Below are 15,741 nucleotides of genomic sequence, written 5' to 3'. Positions count from 1 at the left end.
ACCATTTCTACTAATGGCAGAAGGGAAACGGAGGGTTACTGTCACCTTAAAATCAGTAACTTTGTGTCGATGAGGCTCGGCAACTGTGGTTGGCAGCTCATCTAAGAGAAGGAAAACTCTGATCTCAAAGGTCTGCTGCCTTGCCCACTCATGCAGAAGGCTTTGGGAGTAAACCCTGAGGGAAAAATCTAGAACTGGAATACCTAAGGCATTCCATACTGAGTTCAATGCTGACTGGCAACTTCTGTGATGCTTCTGGTATCAAACTGTATCGGTCTCTGGCTTTGGATTCATCAGATGTGTGGAGGGGGGGAGCTTGCTCTCTATGTGGCACTGCCCAGACTTGCGTACCCAGACACCTAGGACACAACATCCATGGTCAACTCTGACTGACAGAGGCCCTCATCACCACCAATAGTGAAGGATTTGTGCTACAGAAACATAACTGGTCATTGTAAATTGTCCAGTGATTCAGCTAGAGTTCAGTAGGTGAGCTGTTGGGTGGTGCTGCTCATTGGGACAGAGGGACTGACTCCGTGCTATATTTCTAAATAAATAATAAGCAAATTGTGTTACTGTGAATTCCCAGGATCAGCAGAATCTCTTTATGAACCTGAATCTCCCATTCTGATCTCTGCTGTTGTTTCTCTCCACCCCTCCATCCCCATCCCTGAACCCCTGCAGAATGTGACAATATCCAGGAGTTGAAGCCAGGTCATCAGTCAGAGGTCATGCAGTGGTACGCCAAGGAGATGCCCACCAGCCGCTGCTTCACCATTGTCTTCAAAGGCAGGAAGGAAAACATGGACAGAGGCCTGCCACTGGATCTATGACTTCACCAAACTCAAGGAGAGAGACTGCAGCATCAACAGGAGAGTGCGACTGGACCAACGTCATTTGTGGTCTGTGCCAGCGGGTACACCACAGAGGGAGGGTGCCACTTCACCCAATATCTTCACTGACAGCAGTCCCCAAGTCTGCTCCCACCCCGTGTGGAAGAGCAAAGGTAGTAGGCACATGGGAATAAACTCCCATCCAAGTGACATTCCTTACATAAGACAATAATGCGGTGGTTATCAATATTGTTGATACAATCAGTATGGATGTTTCAATAGTTTCAGATCACTAATATCTGTTGTGAGATTTGTTAACTTAGTGGCAGCAATACAATGCAATACATGATAAAAACTTGAATTACAGTAAATATATGTTTGTTAAATAGTTAAATTAAAAATAGCAGTACTAAAACAAAATAAAGTGATGTCGTCTTCATTGGTTCAACAACCATTTAAAAATCTGATGGCAGAGGGAAAGATGCTGTTCTTGAATTGCTGTGTGTGTTTTCAGGCTTCTGTACCTCCTTGTCAACAGTAACAATGAGAAGAGGGCATGTCTGGGTGATGGGGGTATACTACGGTGGTTAATACCTATGATAGAGCTGACTTACAATTTTCTATAGCTTCTTTTGCTCCTGTGCGGTAGCCCTACCCCATACCAGAAGCTGATGCAGCCTGTCAGAATGTTCTCCATTCTACATCTGTAGAAGTTTGAGTGTTTTAGGTGACAAACCAGATCTTCTCAAACTCCTCATGAAATATAGCTGCTGGTCTCGCCTTCATTATAGCTGCATCAATATGTTCAGACCACATATTGTCAGATATTGACACCAAGGAACCTGAAATTGCTCACTCTCTCCACTTCTGATCCCTCTGAGGATTGGTTTGTGTTCCGTCGTCTTACCCTTTCTGAAATCCACAATCAGTTCTATAGTCTTACTGACATTGAGTGCAAGGTTGTTACTGCAACAACACTCTACTTGCTGGTATTTCTCACTCTACTCCTCATCACTATCTGAGATTCTGCCATCATCAGCAAATTTCTAGATGGTATTTGAGCTGTGCCTGGCCACAGAGTCATGGCCTTAGAGTAGAGTAGAGCAATTGGCTAAGCACACATCTGAGGCGCAGCAGAGTTGATTGTCAATGAGGAGGAGATGTTATTACCTATCCGCACAGATTGTGGTCTTCCAGTATAATGTTGAATCGGGTTTGTGGGTCTGGCAAGAGTTACAGAAAGCATCTCTGCGTATGGGTATGTTAACCATTGATGCACCATCAATAACTCGGAGACGTGAGTCAAGGTAGGCTTTTATCAGTTGGAAGAAAGCACCATCAGCAGCAAGAGCCCACAACATCCTGGAGACTGAAGGAAGAGCAGTGCCTCCAATCGCCTTTATACAGGGGTCTGTGGGAGGAGCCACAGGAGCAGTCAGCAGGGGTCTGTGGGAGGAGCCACAGGAGCAGTCAGCAGGGGTCTGTGGGAGGAGTCAGCAGGGGTCTGTGGGAGGAGCCACAGGAGCAGTCAGCAGGGGTCTGTGGGAGGAGCCACAGGAGCAGTCAGCAGGGGTCTGTGGGAGGAGCCACAGGAGCAGTCAGCAGGGGTCTGTGGGAGGAGCCACAGGAGCAGTCAGCAGGGGTCTGTGGGAGGAGTCACAGGAGCAGTCAGCAGGGGTCTGTGGGAGGAGCCACAGGAGCAGTCAGCAGGGGTCTGTGGGAGGAGCCACAGGAGCAGTCAGCAGGGGTCTGTGGGAGGAGCCACAGGAGCAGTCAGCAGGGGTCTGTGGGAGGAGCCACAGGAGCAGTCAGCAGGGGTCTGTGGGAGGAGTCACAGGAGCAGTCAGCAGGGTCTGTGGGAGGAGCCACAGGAGCAGTCAGCAGGGGGTCTGTGGGAGGAGCCACAGGAGCAGTCAGCGGGGGTCTGTGGGAGGAGCCACAGGAGCAGTCAGCAGGGGGTCTGTGGGAGGAGCCACAGGAGCAGTCAGCAGGGGTCTGTGGGAGGAGCCACAGGAGCTGTCCAAACAGTGGTCTATGGGAGGAGCCACAGGAGCAGTCAGCAGGGGGTCTGTGGGAGGAGCCACAGGAGCAGTCAGCGGGGGTCTGTGGGAGGAGCCACAGGAGCAGTCAGCAGGGGTCTGTGGGAGGAGCCACAGGAGCAGTCAGCAGGGGGTCTGTGGGAGGAGCCACAGGAGCTGTCAGCAGGGGTCTGTGGGAGGAGCCACAGGAGCAGTCAGCGGGGGTCTGTGGGAGGAGCCACAGGAGCTGTCAGCAGGGGGTCTGTGGGAGGAGCCACAGGAGCAGTCAGCAGGGGGTCTGTGGGAGGAGCCACAGGAGCAGTCAGCAGGGTCTGTGGGAGGAGCCACAGGAGCAGTCAGCAGGGGTCTGTGGGAGGAGCCACAGGAGCAGTCAGCAGGGGTCTGTGGGAGGAGCCACAGGAGCAGTCAGCGGGGGGGGGGGGCGTGTCCAGACAGGTATATGTAGTTCACCACATTCACCCCCCCCTTTGTGTTAAAAGAGAGTCCCCATGGGGTGAAGTGTCTTACAAGTATATTCACAGGTTAAGTCTATCAGGTGGTCGAATCTGTCGCTGCGATCTACATTGCACCGGAGACGGTGGTTGTGCTGGTTCCGGCCTGACGAGGTGTCAGCCCTTTAGGCATCGGTGATCCCTCATGCGTGTGCGAGGCGCCCGGTATGGGAATGTCGTGAGGAGTCTGTGTAGGGCTCGGTGTGCGCAGTGTCAGGTGGGTATACACCTCGGTGGGTACAGGGTTCGTAGTTACTGTGGTGTGTTTGGGGTAGTGGTCTGCTGCTCCTGCGGGCGCCAGGTCGCGGACGGAGACCGTGTCCTCCCGCCCATCAGGTAAGACCACGTAGGCATACTGGGGGTTCGCATGTAGAAGGTGAACCCTCTCGACCAGTGGGGAGTATTTATTGCTCCTCGCGTGTTTCCGGAGCAGCACTGGCCCTGGGGATGTCAGCCAAGCCAGTAGGGTGGTCCCAGTGACAGACTTCCTGGGAAAAGAGAATAGGCGTTCGTGAGGGGTGGCATTGGTGGACGTACATAACAGGGAGCGAATGGAGTGGAGTGCCTTGGGGAGGACCTCCTGCCATCGAGAGACCGGCAATCCCTTTGACTTAAGGGCTAAAAGTGTGGCCTTCCACACTGTGGCATTCTCCCTCTCCACCTGTCCATTACCCCGGGGATTATAGCTCGTGGTCCTACTAGTAGCAATGCCCCTAACCAGCAGGTACTGGCGCAGCTCATCACTCATAAAGGAGGACCCTCTATCACTGTGGATATAGCAGGGATATCCGAACAGAGTGAAGAGCTGGCGCAGGGCTTTTATGACGGACGTGGCAGTGGTGTCGGGGCAGGGGATGGCAAAGGGGAACCGCGAGTACTTGTCGATAATGTTGAGAAAGTAGACATTGAGTCGGTGGAGGGAAGGGGGCCCTTAAAGTCAACACTCAGTCGCTCAAAGGGGCGGGTGGCCTTGATAAGTTGCGCCTTTTCAGGATGGTAGAAGTGCGGTTTGCACTCAGCGCAGACTTGGCAGTCCCTGGTCATCGTCCTGATGTCCTCAAGGGAGTACGGCAGGTTCCGGGCTTTCACGAAATGGTAAAATCGGGTGACCCCCGGGTGGCAAAGATCTGCATGGAGTGCGCATAGCTGGTCGAGCTGCGCGCTGGCACACGCTCCCCAGGATAGGGCATCAGGGGGCTCATTGAGTCTTCCAGGCCGATACAGGATATCCTAGTTGTAGGTGGAGAGTTATATTCTCCACCGCAAAAATTATCATTTTTGATTTTGCCCCGCTGTTGTTTGCTGAACATGAATGCAACTGAGCGCTGGTCGGTCAGCAAGGTGAACCTTTTGCCGGCGAGATAGTGCCTCCAGTGCCTAATAGCTTCCACTATGGCCTGGGCTTCTTTCTCCACCGCGGAGTGCCGAATTTCAGAGCCTTGAAGGGTACGAGAAAAGAATGCTACTGGCCTGCCTGCCTGATTGAGGGTAGCAGCCAGCGTGAAGTCAGAGGCGTCACTCTCTACTTGGAAGGGAATGGTCTCGTCCACCGCATGCATCGTTGCTTTGGCAATGTCCCCTTTAATGCAGCTGAAGGACGCGCGGGCCTCGGCAGAGAGGGGAAAAGTGGTGGACTTGACCAGGGGGCGGGCCTTGTCTGCGTAATGGGCGTAATAGGAAAAGAAGCCCAGGCACCGTCTGGGAGTGGTGGGAAGAGGGAGTTCTAACAGGGGGCGCATACGGTCAGGATCAGGGCCAATGACCTTGTCCTCCACGACATACCCAAGGATAGCGAGTCGGGTGGTTCCGAACACACACTTGTCCCTATTATAGGTAAGGTTCAGAGCTTTGGCCACTTGGAAAAATCGTTGGAGGTTGGTGTTGTGATCCGGCCAGTCGTGACCACAGATGGTGATATTATCCAGATATGGAAATATGGCCTTCAGTTGGCACTGGTTCACCATCCGGTCCATTTCCCTCTGGAAGACCGAGACACCATTCGTGACACCGAAGGGGACGCACAGGAAGTGATAGAGCCTGCCGCCCACCTCGAAGGCAGTGTAGGGGCGGTCCTCTGGGCGGATGGGGAGCTGGTGGTAAGCGGATTTCAGATCTATTGTCGAGTACATCTTGTACTGAGCTATCTGGTTGACCATATCCGCGATGCGGGGTAGGGGGTACGCGTCAAGCTGCGTGAACCTATTGATGGTCTGGCTATAGTCCACGACCATCCTATTTTTCTGCCCGTTCCGAACAACGACCACCTGGGCCCTCCAAGGGATTGTGCTTGGCTCAATGATCCCCTCCCTGAGCAGCCGCTGCACCTCCGACTTAATGAAGGCCCTGTCCCCCGCGCTGTACCTCCTGCTTTTAGTTGCCACAGGTTTACAGTCGGGGGTCAGGTTGGCGAACAGTGGTGGGGGAGGGATCTTGAGGGTGGAGAGGCTGCAAGTGGTGTCAGTAGCGCAGCTGTCGGCATGGTGCTGGGTGGGATGTGTGGGTCGGTGTGTGTGTGTGGTCAGTAGCGGGGTATATGACGAAGTCCCACAAAACTGAGGATTCCTGACAGTGAGTGGTGGGAGGGGCCCGTCATATGCCATAGTCACACTTTTTAGGTGGCTCTGGAAGTCCAGCCCCAATAGCACAGGCGCACACAGTTGAGGCGTGACCAGTAGCGCAAAGTTCCGATATTCTGTGCCCTGCACCACCAATGTCGCTACACAACCCCCCGGATGTGTGTGGAATATGACCCAGAAGCAATGATGATCCTCTAGCTTACCGGCTGTGTCACGAGTCCGCAGCGTTGCACCGTGTCTGGGTGAATAAAACTCTCAGTGCTGCCCGTGCCAAACAGGCAGCTAGTCCTGTGCCCCTCCACCAGGATCTCCATCATTGACCTTGCAAGCTGGTGTGGGGCGCTTTGGTCGAGGGTTACGGAGGCCAGAGTTGAATTGCCGTCTTGGTGCCCGGTAAGCACCCGTGGATTGGAGGCGGGGCGAGGTGGCGCCAACAAAGATGGCCGCCGCCATGCCTTGCACGAGGTGGGCAGGCAAGATGGCGGCAACCAAGATGGCGACCCCCATGCCTCGCACGCAGTGATGCTTGACCCCGCTCGTGGTTTAGACTTACAGACCTTGGTGAAATGGCCCTTCTTTCCGCAGCTGGAGCAAGTAACTTCTCGGGCCAGGCAGCGTTTTCGGGGGTGCTTTTCGAGTCCACAGAAGTAACACTGCGCGGACTTGTGACTGGCAGCAGCTGTGGTCGCTTCACCAGAGGGTTTCGGGGAGTTCGTGAACTCGCGAGTGGCAGCAGCTGAGGTCGATTGGCCAGGTGGCGGAGTCTGCGGCGTCCACAGGGCCGGCGAGGGATCGCGCGGCAGGACAGAGTCAGCGTTGTGCAGAGCAGCCTCCAGCGTGTTGGCCAGCTCGATCGCCGAGCGTAAGGTAAGATCGGCATTTTCCAGCAGCCACTGGTGCACGTACACGGACCTGATTCCCGTAACGAAGGCGTCTCGTACCAGGAGCTCCGCATGCTGTTCCGCCATCAGTCTCCTGCAGTCGCAGGCCCGCACAAGTGTCTGTAGGGCCCGGACAAACTCAGCGCTCGACTCTCCGGCCCGCTGCCGCCGCATTGCTAAGCGATCTCTTGCAAAGACGGTGTTCACCGGCCGCAGGTACTGTCTTTTGAGGGCGTCCAGTGCCCCTTGGTAGGTTGGCAGGTCCCTGATAAGGGGGTATACCTTCGGACTGACTCTGGAAAGGAGGATTTTGTGCATGATAGCAGGCTGAGTCACGGGAATCTCTTCCAAGTACGATTGGAAGCATGCAAGCCAGAGTTCAAAGGCTGCTCCTGGGGCTTGAGGATCAATGTCCAATCTGTCCGGTCGTAAAATGCTCTCCATGTTTTAAAATTCCAGCTAATAAAATTGATGCACCATCAATAACTCTCAGAGACGTGAGTCAAGGTAGGCTTTTATTGGCTAGAAGAAAGCACCGTCAGCAGCAAGAGCCCACCACACGACATCCTGGAGACAGAGCCTCCAATTGCCTTTATACAGGGGTCTGTGTGAGGAGCCACAGGAGCAGTCAGCAGAGGGGCGTGTCCAGACAGGTATACGCATAGTTTACCAGAAACCTCACGCCGGTTGCGACTGTAGAAGCTATGCCAGAGCTGGGGTGCACTACGCTGTCTCTGAAAGCTTCCCTGAGATAGGTGAACAAGTCATCAGCCCGGTCTTCCTCAGCATCACTGTGCATACGTGCTTCCTCTAAGGCTGCACCCCTGAGCAGGGACATAACAAAGTCATACTGATCCTGGTCAGACTAATTTCTGCAATGAAGTGCACATTGTACTTCTTCAATAAAGTCATCAACAGGCCTCCCATCTTTCTCAACATCCCCCGTCAATGGAAAGATGTGTCTTTTCCCTTGGGCCATATACATAGGACCTTTTGCTTAATGTATCTATGGTTGCCATGGCTTTATCAAACCTACTACGCAATTCCCTAATTTCTTCATTTAAATCAAATTCAACTGGTGTGTCCTCTGAGCGTAACATAGTAAAAGCTCAAGTCTTTAAAGTTTTCACAACAAGCCTGCAGATGGATGCCTAAGTACACTTTTAACGATAATGAATAAGATTCGACGGTCACCCAGTTACATAAGACTCAGACAGAGTTTTGCATCGCAGGGGCTGTGGGGAAAAGGGTGGTAAGTGGAACTTGAGTTCATGGCCAGACCAGCCATGATCTTATTGAATGGCAGAGCAGGTTCAAAAGGCCAGGTGGTTTACTTGTGCTCTTAGTTCTAATGTTCTTGCGTTCATCACACCCTTGGTCCAAAGAGGCACTGGAAAGCTGAATTCCATAGGAGGGTCAGGAATAACTGTCTTTGATATCAAGGCAGAATTTGACCTAGTTTAGCCAATAGGAGCTGGAATACTCAGAGGAAGTCTATATGGTCACAGTGAGAATGCAGAAACTCCACAAGGACAGCACCTGAGGTTTATAGGATTAAACCTAGGGTCTAGGATTGTGAGATTGTGAATAAGCTACCAGGTTGATCCAATTCTCCCAGGCATCCCCACTCCCCTGCCTTCTCCCCATAACCTGTGATGCACTGGCTAATTAAGAACCTATTTGTCTCTGCCTTAAATGCATCCAATGACTTGGTCTCCAGAGCCACTCATAGCAAGAAATTCCACAGACATACCACCCTCTGACTAAAGTAATTTCTCCACATCCCTGATCCTTCAATCCTGAAGTCGTGCCCTCTTTTGCTAGGCTCCCCTACCATGGGAAATAACTGCCATATCTAATCTGTTCAGGCCTTATAACATTTGGAATGTTTCAGTGAGATCCCTCCTCATTCTCCTGAACTCCAGGGAATACAGCCCAAGAGCTGCCAGACGTTCCTCATACGGTAACCCTTTCATTCCTGGAATCATTCTTGTGAATCTTCTCTGATCGATAGGAGAAGGCAGCTTAGTTAGGCATGGACTAGATGGGCTGAAGGGCCTGTTTCTGTGCTGTACTTTGCTCAGACTCTATGACACTGTCATAGAACCTGCCTAAAAATATAGTTCTATTTTTACATGTATATTTAATATTGATACTTTTTCACATGAGATTACACCAGTGAGGAAATGCTTTTTTCCTGACAGTTAGAGACAGATACAAAAGGTGAAACTATTTTTGAAAAACAAAATTCCACTGGAAAATATCATAGCTTGTGTAAGGAAGCATCCTTCTTTGATGGTAGGACGACATAGAGGATTCATTACTCATTTAAAATGCAGTGCTCGATGTATTTTGCAAACAGGGTTTCATCCACCATCAGCATTGGTTGTAAAATCAAAATATTGTGTATTTTTGTTGATGATTGGAAGAATATTATATCAATAAAGTATCTCATTCAGATCTTTAAAGTAGTTTTACATTTCATAAACACCTATAACATTAAGTTTAGCCTATAATACCTATAACATGTTGTTACGTACCCCGTAACTGGGTGTCAGACCAGCAGAGACTGAGGAATCCGTTGGAGTCTGGTGGTACTATATTCAAAAGAGTTTATTAGTAAAGTAAGCAAAACAATACCAATAATGCAAATATACATATAACACAGGTTAGCAATAATAAACCTAAAAGTGTAGGAATAATAATAAGCAATAATAAACAAGCTCTATCAATGTCTAGGGGTAAATGAATTGTCATAGAAAAGTATAAAGTTAAGTTCATAAATGCTGAAGTAGTTATGGTTGTTGTGTTGAAATCGTGGCAGAGAGAGAGAGCGAGCGAGAGGTAACAGCTACAGCAGCCAAACCTTCCTTTGCTTCCTTAATCCATCGTGTCGTTGTGGCCATTCAGTTATGACCCCTCTGGTCTTCAGCTAGACCGTTCTTCTGTGGTGGACTCGTCACTCTGGCATGAGTGGACACGCACACAAGTCCCCACCGGCCCTGCTGTAACACTGTGAGCTTTACTGACCGATCTCCTGGTTCGGTCTCCGAAACTCCCCACCTTTCTGTGGGTTCCCAACACTCAGTCAGTGTCCACTGGTGTGTCTGAAGGGTGTCTCTCCAGACCTGTCTTTTATCCCCACTCACGGGGTCTCGGCTATCCATCAACTCTGAATGACCGTGTCCATCAAATCAGGCCACTCCTGCTATCTCCTGAGGAATGCTAACGAGTAAAGTACAGTCCTTGTAGTAGAAAGTAAATAATCCAGAAAGAGTCATAATACAGTAAATCAACTGTCTCTCTCTCATGAGCAGCATAGCAACAGCAATAGTTCGTAGTTCTCAGGAGGGGGTTGGGAATGGTTAACTCTGCACCCCATTGTCCATCAGGTCTGTCCATCACTCATAACAATGTTAAAACCTAAAGATTGACTATATATTGGTCAGGAACGGGGGCCGTATGGATCCAAACGCAGGACGCAGACACTGAAGTACTAGGGGGAGGACAGGATGGGGATGCCATGGCATGTAAGGGTTAATGCAGGCGGGGCTGGATCCAAGAGTTCAGAAGAAGCAGGCAAGCAGGAGGATCCAAGAGTTCAGACGAGGCAGACAGGCAGGCAGGAGGATCCCACAGTTCGCGACAGGCAGGCAAGAAGAGCCCACCGTTCGGGGCAGGCAGGCAGATCCCACAGTTCGGGGCAGGCAGGCAAGAAGATCCCACCGTTCGGGGCAGGCAGGCAGATCCCACAGTTCGGGGCAGGCAGGCAGATCCCACAGTTCAGGGCAGGCAGGCAGATCCCACAGTTCGGGGCAGGCAAGCAGGCAGATGCCACAGTTCGGGGCGGGCAGCCAGATCCCACAGTTCGGGGCAGGCAGGCAGGCAGATCCCACAGTTCGGGGCAGGCAGGCAGATCCCACAGTTCGGGGCAGGCAAGCAGGCAGATGCCACAGTTCGGGGCGGGCAGCCAGATCCCACAGTTCCGGGCAGGTAGGCAGGCAGATCCCACAGTTCCGGGCAGGCAGGCAGATCCCACAGTTCTGGGCAGGCAGGCAGATCCCACAGTTCCGGGCAGGCAGGCAAGCAGGCAGATCCCACAGTTCGGGGCAGGCAGGCAGATCCCACAGTTCGGGGCAGGCAGGCAGATCCCACAGTTCGGGGCAGGCAGGCAGATCCCACAGTTCGGGGCAGGCAGGCAGATCCCACAGTTCGGGGCAGGCAAGCAGGCAGATCCCACAGTTCGGGGCAGGCAGGCAGATCCCACAGTTCGGGGCAGGCAGGCAGGCAGATCCCACAGTTCGGGGCAGGCAGGCAGGCAGATCCCACAGTTCGGGGCGGGCAGGCAGATGCCACAGTTCGGGGCGGGCAGGCAGATCCCACAGTTCGGGGCAGGCAGGCAGATCCCACAGTTCGGGGCAGGCAGGCAGATCCCACAGTTCGGGGCAGGCAGGCAGGCAGATCCCACAGTTCGGGGCAGGCAGGCAGGCAGATCCCACAGTTCGGGCGGGCAGGCAGGCAGGCAGATCCCACAGTTCGGGGCAGGCAGGCAGGCAGATCCCACAGTTCCGGGCAGGCAGGCAGATCCCACAGTTCGGGGCAGGCAGGCAGGCAGATCCCACAGTTCGGGGCAGGCAGGCAGGCAGATCCCACAGTTCGGGGCAGGCAGGCAGATCCCACAGTTCCGGGCAGGCAGGCAGATCCCACAGTTCGGGGCAGGCAGGCAGGCAGATCCCACAGTTCGGGCGGGCAGGCAGGCAGGCAGATCCCACAGTTCGGGGCAGGCAGGCAGGCAGATCCCACAGTTCGGGGCAGGCAGGCAGGCAGATCCCACAGTTCTGGGCAGGCAGGCAGATCCCACAGTTCGGGGCCGGGAGGCAGATCCCACAGTTCGGGGCAGGCAGGCAGATCCCACAGTTCGGGGCAGGCAGGCAGGCAGATCCCACAGTTCGGGGCAGGCAGGCAGGCAGATCCCACAGTTCGGCCGGGCAGGCAGGCAGATCCCACAGTTCGGGGCAGGCAGGCAGGCAGATCCCACAGTTCGGGCGGGCAGGGAGGCAGATCCCACAGTTCGGGGCAGGTAGGCAGGCAGGTCCCACAGTTCGGGGCAGGCAGGCAGGCAGATCCCACAGTTCTGGGCAGGCAGGCAGATCCCACAGTTCTGGGCAGGCAGGCAGATCCCACAGTTCGGGGCAGGCAGGCAGATCCCACAGTTCTGGGCAGGCAGGCAGATCCCACAGTTCGGGGCAGGCAGGCAGGCAGATCCCACAGTTCGGGCGGGCAGGGAGGCAGATCCCACAGTTCGGGGCAGGTAGGCAGGCAGATCCCACAGTTCGGGGCAGGCAGGCAGGCAGATCCCACAGTTCTGGGCAGGCAGGCAGATCCCACAGTTCTGGGCAGGCAGGCAGATCCCACAGTTTGGGGCAGGCAGGCAGATCCCACAGTTCGGGGCAGGCAGGCAGATCCCACAGTTCTGGGCAGGCAGGCAGATCCCACAGTTCGGGGCAGGCAGGCAGATGCCACAGTTCGGGGCAGGCAGGCAGGCAGATCCCACAGTTCACGGCAGGCAGGCAGATGCCACAGTTCCGGGCAGGCAGGCAGGCAGATCCCACAGTTCCGGCCAGGCAGGCAGATGCCACAGTTCGGGGCAGGCAGGCAAGCAAATCCCACAGTTCGGGGCAGGCAGGCACATCCCACAGTTTGGGGCAGGCAGGCAGATCCCACAGTTCGGGGCAGGCAGGCAGGCACATCCCACAGTTTGGGGCAGGCAGGCAGATCCCACAGTTCCGGGCAGGCAGGCAGGCAGATCCCACAGTTCGGGGCAGGCAGGCAGATCCCACAGTTCGGGGCGGGCAGGCAGGCAGATCCCACAGTTCAGAGCAGGCAGGCAAATCCCACAGTTCGGGGCAGGCAGGCAGATCCCACAGTTCGGGGCGGGCAGGCAGGCAGATCCCACAGTTCGGGGCAGGCAGGCAGATCCCACAGTTCCGGGCAGACAGGCAGGCAGATCCCACAGTTCGGGGCAGGCAGGCAGATCCCACAGTTCGGGGCAGACAGGCAGGCAGATGCCACAGTTCGGGGCAGGCAGGCAGATCCCACAGTTCAGGGCAGGCAGGCAGATCCCACAGTTCGGGGCAGGCAGGCAGATCCCGCAGTTCCGGACAGGCAGGCAGATCTCACAGTTCGGGGCAGGCAGGCAGATCCCACAGTTCGGGGCAGGCAGGCAGATCCCACAGTTCGGGGCAGGCAGGCAGATCCCACAGTTCGGGGCAGGCAGGCAGATCCCGCAGTTCCGGACAGGCAGGCAGGCAGATCCCACAGTTCGGGGCAGGCAGGCAGGCAGATCCCACAGTTCAGAGCGGGCAGGCAGGCAGATCCCACAGTTCGGGGCAGGCAGGCAGGCAGATCTCACCGTTTGGGGCAGGCAGGCAGATCCCACAGTTCAGGGCAGGCAGGCAAGCAGGCAGATGCCACAGTTCGGGGCAGGCAGGCAGGCAGATCCCACATTTCAGGGCAGGCAGGCAGGTAGGCAGATCCCACAGTTCGGGGCAGGCAGGCAGGCAGATCCCACATTTCAGCGCAGGCAGGCAGATTCCACCATTCGGGGCGGGCCGGCAGATCCCACCCTTCGGGGCAGGTAGACATGCAGGCAGATCTCACGGATCGGGGCAGGCAGGGAGGAAGATCCCACAGTTCGGAGCGGGCAGGGAGGCGGATCTCACAGTTCAGGGAAGGTAGGCAGATCTCACAGTTCGGGGCAGGCAGGCAGGCAGATCCCACAGTTCGGGGCAGGCAGGCAGGGAGGCAGATCCCGGAGTTCCGGGTGGGCAGACAGGGAGGCAGATCCCACAGTTCCGGGCGGGCAGGGAGGCAGATCCCAGAGTTCCGGGCAGGCAGGCAGGCAGATCCCACTGTTCTGGGCAGGCAGGGAGGCAGATCCCAGAGTTCCGGCCGGGCAGGCAGGGAGGCAGATCCCAAAGTTCCAGCCGGGCAGGCAGGCAGATCCCACAGTTCGGGGCAGGCAGGGAGGCAGATCCCACAGTTTGGGGCAGGCAGGCAGATGTCACAGGCCTGCGCCAGTCCCGGACACTTGGACAGGTGCGGGGCACAATGCATGGGAAATGAGGGGAGGAAAGGGTAGGAGTCCCTAGGGCGGGCCACATGGATCCAGGGCCGGGGCGAGGCCCAGGCGGAAAGCACAGAGGCCTGAGCCAGTCCTGGACACCTGGGAGGTGCAGGTCAGAACCATTGGGAAACAAGAGTTGGAAAAGGCAGAATCCCCGTTGGGCAGCGGCAGTCCAGCCAGACCCACCCGACAGAAGCAACGGGTAGGAAGGGGCAGAACCCCCGCCGGGCAGCGGCAGTTCAGCCGGAACAGCTCGACGGAAGCAAAGGGTAGGAAGGGGTAGAACACACACACACACAGTGAGACTCGTCTGCAGGATTCATCCTGATGGAGGATGTTGGCCTAAAGTGTTGACTCTTTACTCCTCTCCATAGATACTGCCTGACCTGCAGAGTTCCTCCGGCATCTTAGGGCACCACAATAGCAGAGGGGTTTGTGCGATGCAGTTGCTGCTCGGTCAGGGATGGGGGGCTGGGAGTGGATACTTAATAATTCAGAGTTCAATACCAGTGCTGTGTGTAAGGAGTTTTTATATTCTCCCTGTGACCATGTGGGTTTCCTCCTGTAGTTCAAAGAAGGCTGATTGGTGATTGGAAATTTTCCTGCGGTTAGGCTGGTGTTAAATAGGTGGGGTGTTGGGCAATGTGGCTTTTTGGGGCAGAAGGGCCAGTCCTACAGAGTATCTCTAAATAGATAGAGTACTGTGAATAAATAACTTTGTGTGTGTGTGTGTGTGTTACTCTGAATTTCCAGCTTCTGCAGAATGTCTTGTGCTTATGAATGTGTCTGAATCTCTTGTTCTGATCTCTGCCGCTGTTTTGCTCCCTCCCTTGCATTCTCCATTGACGATATCAAGGAGTTGAAACCTGGTCATCAGACGGAGGGAATACAGCGGTATGCCGCAGAAATACCCACCGACCAATGCTTTAGCATAATATTTAAAGGCAGCAGGAAGAACTTGGATCTGGTGGCACCGACGCCGACGAGGCCAGTCATTGGATCCGTGGCATTTCCAAATTGATGCAGAGAAACTGCCGCATGAAGAGGAGAGAATGGCTGATCAAGCATCTATCTAGCAGTTTGCCACAACACAGAGCCAGGGAGAGAGCGCCAGGTCCACCCCTACCCCATGTAGGAGGTCAAAGGCACATCCCCATGTTACAATACTTTTCTGTTTGCTTCCCCTACATGACCTTTAGTTCCCCCAGGCCCTCAGCATCCACAGATTCCATTAGTTAGTAATGTTTTTCTCAGTATTATTTTAAAAGTTGAATTTCCCCATGGGGATGAATAAAGTATCTATCTATCTAGCTATCTATCTATCTATCTATCTATCTATCTATCTATTGTCAGGGTCCGGTCCAGAATCCGCGTTCCAGGTCTCGATCCGGTCCGAAATGCTCCGGACTCCAGGTCTTGCAGCTGTCCCTCCCGGCCCCTTTGAGCCTGTTAAGATCATCCTGGATCAAGGAGGCACACCTGTGGCCAATTCGGCCGCAGGTGTTTATAAGGGGCCGTGGGACGGAGACCGGGCGAGTTGTCATTTTGTTTTGTATCTGGTGAGCTCCGAAGCTGGTTTAACCAGCTCTATACCTGGTTCGTCTACTCCTTGTTTGCTCCGAAGTTGGTTTATCCTGTTTTTCCCGGTTCGTCATGCTTTTCCTGCTCCTCTCGGGTGTGCTGGACCTGCCGTTCAGTCTTATTCGTCTTAACCGCGCTTTCGGTTGCCTTTACCAACGTACCCGGTGGATCACCGTAGTTCTGCTACTTACCCTGGACCCAGCTTCCTACCCGT

At 54.5% G+C, this 15,741-nt stretch overlaps 1 long non-coding RNA gene across 1 annotated transcript in view; it reads left to right on the top strand.

The window, feature by feature from the left end:
- The window catches only part of LOC140717122 (uncharacterized), a 33,578-nt gene extending 32,335 nt beyond the window's left edge, over positions 1–1,243 (top strand). Inside the window, exon 4 of the long non-coding RNA XR_012096449.1 lies at positions 685–1,243. This is a non-coding gene — a long non-coding RNA (uncharacterized lncRNA). The remainder of the gene's footprint in view (positions 1–684) is intronic.
- The last annotated feature ends 14,498 nt before the right edge of the window (positions 1,244–15,741 follow it).

Source organism: Hemitrygon akajei, chromosome 27 (assembly GCF_048418815.1).
Source record: "Hemitrygon akajei chromosome 27, sHemAka1.3, whole genome shotgun sequence".
Taxonomy (NCBI): Eukaryota; Metazoa; Chordata; class Chondrichthyes; order Myliobatiformes; family Dasyatidae; genus Hemitrygon; species Hemitrygon akajei.
The sequence above is the reverse complement of the archived record's forward strand: the minus strand, read 5'-3'. Positions and strand labels throughout refer to the sequence as shown.